Raw genomic sequence first — 4,273 nt, forward strand, 5'->3', positions numbered from 1 at the left:
AAGACTCCAAGCTTTACCACAAAGAAGGAAGAAAGAGAAGGGTTTGAGAGTTGAATGGAACTTTGGGAGTCGTGTGGATTGCTATTTTTTAAAAATTTTGTAGATAAATATATTGTAACGGTTTAATATATATACAAAATTAAAAAATACATTTATGTAAAACGTAATTTTTTTTTTGGAGAAAATGGTTTTTCAAACAAGAAACTCAGCTTGATTAATGTTCTCACCTTTTTCCTTTAGTTGTGATGTTCTTTTTACAAGTTGAATTTTCAACGCGAACCATTTATGTATGTACATTTGGGACACTCTAACACAATCCAACCATTGGGATAACCGAGAATAAATTCTGTCTCTATCTCTGAAACCCAAAAAAGAAAGATGATAAACTCTGTTAGTACTGGGAGTGTTTTAAAATGAACTCGGGGTTGGAACTTGGGTACTCAATACCTGCAAATAGTTTTGACCAAAAAAAAAAACCTGCAAATAGTTAAAGATAATTTCTGAATGAACAACTTTTAAAAAAAAAATTTAAGATGCATTATTATGTAAAATATAATTGTAATAGAAAAAACAACCAAGGATTCTAATTTTAGAAAGTAAGAGAAGCATTATGTTGCAATCATTGTTTGAATTAACTATTTCAACGCCTTTGTTAATTAGGTCATCTAACATAGGATGGAGGAACCTCCTTGTTTGGATTGCATTTTTTTAGATTTTTTGTAAAAAAATTATTGTAACGATTTGATATATGTGAAATAAAAAGATGATAGAAAAATGTGTTTACGGAAAATGTAACAATTTTTCTTTGAAAAATTGCTGTCCAAGCAGGAACCTATTTTATTTTGGCTTTTCCATTGTTTGGGACCTTTGGGTACCCACATGCTTAACAGTGGGCACTGAAATTTTACTCCGGACAGGTTTCGTGTAAATTGGTTTACGGTATGGATGTTTCGCACCCTGAACTATTATTTGTAGTTTTTTTTTAAAGTATTAATTGATAGTATTAAAATGCCTTGTTCCATTAATTTCTAGCACGTTCCTTAAATTAATTGAAAACCTCTCAGAGCCAAGGTATATTTTTAATAGTAAATTTTATATACACTGATAGTATAAATACTATCACGGTTAGATATATTATACATATACAAAATTTGAATTTCAAATTCAAATTGAATTATGTGTTATGTATCTAATGGTAAATGTGTATACACTATCAGTGTATAGAAGATTAATCATATTTTTAAATAAAAAGACTTTTACCCTCAAGTGAAGGAGAGAGTAGCAGTGAATAAATGAAAATCGGAAGTATTAAAGTCTTTTTAATTGGGAAAAATGGTTTTTAATTTTTTTTTATTTTTAATGAATTTGAACAATGTACTAAAAGTAATAGCAAAAGTTAGTAAAGTGCTAAATTTGACGATAAGTGTCACAAGTGCAAATCAATGATAGTTTAGGATGTAAAGTGCATCTAATCCTTATAAATGTTAGACATTTATAAAAAAGCTCTATCTAACAAGTACCTTAAGATGGAGTGCAGATATAACTGTTTTTCTTTCTTTCTTTCTTTCTTTTATTAAAAAAAGAAGCTAAATAGTGAAAGCATATAAATGTAAGGATTGCCACTTGAAGTACATTCCATATTTTGCTGGAAATAATTATTTGGCGCTTGAAAAAAAAAATTAAAACAAAGGACCACAATACAGCCAAAAGTTAAAACCACACGTGTAATGGTGATATGGAGAAGTGGGCCAAAGTTCCCACGTCACTTGATGACTAGGAAAAAGTTCACCTCCTCCACCTGCTACTAAATAGTGCACGTAAGAAAGAGAGCTAAATAGTAAATACATCACATCGAAGAAAAAAAAAATATCTGACTCATACGATAGCACCAAAATCTTGAAGCCCAATGGGCCATAGACATTACTTCACATTGTCTCATATGTAGATTATAGCATCAAAATTCAAACATATTCATTTCAATACTTTGAAATTCAGATTGGACCGGTCGATTCACTGATTAAACTATAAATATATCATACTTTCGATTCAATTTAATAATTAATTAAAAAATTTAGTTGAGTTGGTCAAATTCAATTAAAAACGGGTTGGCTTGATAAAAACAGGAAAATTCAACTGAATTTCACTAATTTTTTTTTTTTATAAAAAGATACTTCAGTTTATTCCTTTTTTTAATACTAATTAAAAAAAAGATTAAAACCTTTGCATCGGTTGAACCGCAATCCGAAAACTCTTCTGTTTCACTCTCCGGTCTGGGTTTTAAAACATTGAATTCAGTCTATGAATTCAGATATTCCGTCACAAAATGGTATCACATCGTTGTCTCTTTGTCGAGTGGTTGGAAACGTCCACACATAAGGCTTCTACCTGGGAGAAGTCAGAAGCATACCAGTAGATTCGAAGAAAAACTGATCAGTTTCTGAGCTACAAACATGGAAAAAACACAGCTTGTTTTTGTTCCATCACCAGGCATAGGTCACTTGGTATCCACAGTTGAGTTCTCAAAGCGCTTGACTGAAAGAGATGCCCGGCTATCAATAGTTGTTCTAGTTATAAGCTCAATCTCTGCCAGCAAAATGGAGTCATACACTCAACGAGTGGCTGCTTCAAACACTGGTATTCAATTCATCAACATCCCTCAAGCAGATCCACCTTCAGCAGAGTTCTTGAAGTCCCGGGAAAACTATATTTCTCTTCTCATGGAAAGCCATAAATCCCATGTCAAAAAAGCAATAGTCGACCTAGTATCAGAACCATGTACTTCTCTTGCCGGAATAGTGGTTGATCTATTCTGTAGTTCAATGATTGAATTAGCAAACGAGCTTGGTGTTCCTTCCTATGTGTTCTTCACCTCTAGCGCTGCCTTTCTCGGCTTCATGCTTTATCTCCCAATTCACTATAACCAATATGGAAGAGAATTCGAGACTTCGGATTCTGATTCAATCATTCCAGCTTTTTCTCACCCTGTCCCTACAAATGTTGTGCCTTCTTTTGCATTTAACAAGTATGGTGGTTATGCCTCATTCTTGAAACATGCCACAAGGTTTAAAGAGACCAAAGGAATCATCGTAAATACGTGTGCAGAAGTAGAACCTCGTCCCGTAAATCAATTGAGATTTGAGGATGATATCCCACCAATTTACACAGTTGGGCCCTTGCTCGATCTGGAGGGGAAAAGGCAAGACTCAGACTGCTAAAGGATAATGAAATGGCTAGATGACCAGCCTCCATCATCAGTGGTATTCCTCTGTTTTGGAAGCATGGGTAGTTTTGAGCCTGACCAGTTAGCAGAGATGGCAATTGCAATCCAGCGGAGTGGATACAGATTCTTGTGGGCTGTCAGGTCGCCCCCATCCAAGGATGACCCCACAAAAAGGATGGGTGAATATTCCAATTTGTCTGAAATACTTCCAGAAGGTTTCTTGGAACGTACTAAAAATTGGGGATTGCTGTGTGGTTGGGCACCGCAGATGCAGGTGCTGGCTCATGAAGCAGTTGGTGGATTTGTATCGCACTGTGGCTGGAATTCCACCCTGGAAAGCCTGTGGTATGGGGTGCCTGTTGCAACATGGCCTCTTTATGCTGAGCAACAAATTAATGCATTTGAATTGGTCAGAGAATTGGAACTAGCTCTGGAATTGAAGTTGGATTATCGAACGGAAAATGCAAAGAATCTTGTAATGGCTGAGGAAATAGAGAAAGCTATCAGATGCTTGATGGACTCTGAAAATCCAATCAGAGGGAGAGTTAAAGAAATGAAAGAAATGAGTAGAAAGGCCATTCAAAATGGGGGCTCTTCGTTCATCTCAGTTGGACGCTTGATTGAAGATATCCATATCAACAAAGCAAATAAGGCATAGAATCATTTCCGCCACATGATCATGTTATCAGCAGATTAAGGGAAGTTTCTTCAGCTGTTCCTATTTCCCAAAATCAATTTGCTTTGTTTATTTTAGTCTTTCTTAATCGATCTTATTGTCACATTGGTGATTAAATTCATGTTAGCACTGCTTCCTTGTGTTTGAATAAATATGTTTTTTGCTTCATACTGATGTCTGGGAGTTCGTCATTACTTCCCATTTTTCATAAGTTCTGTTAAATTGCTATTATGTACTTGGTAGTCCATACTTATCTTCTCATCTTTTGTGATTCCATTATTAAAGAATTTTCTTGGTAATCATCTTTTCGGTTTGACATGGTGAGCATACTCTCAAATTGGAGTGAAAAATGAAATTTAATTAAGCTTACTTGGTCC

At 34.7% G+C, this 4,273-nt stretch overlaps 1 pseudogene; it reads left to right on the forward strand.

The window, feature by feature from the left end:
* Positions 1–2,348: 2,348 nt before the first annotated feature.
* On the forward strand, positions 2,349–4,064 carry LOC113776503 (annotated as a pseudogene).
* The last annotated feature ends 209 nt before the right edge of the window (positions 4,065–4,273 follow it).

This window comes from Coffea eugenioides, chromosome 6 (genome assembly GCF_003713205.1).
Source record: "Coffea eugenioides isolate CCC68of chromosome 6, Ceug_1.0, whole genome shotgun sequence".
Lineage (NCBI taxonomy): Eukaryota > Viridiplantae > Streptophyta > Magnoliopsida > Gentianales > Rubiaceae > Coffea > Coffea eugenioides.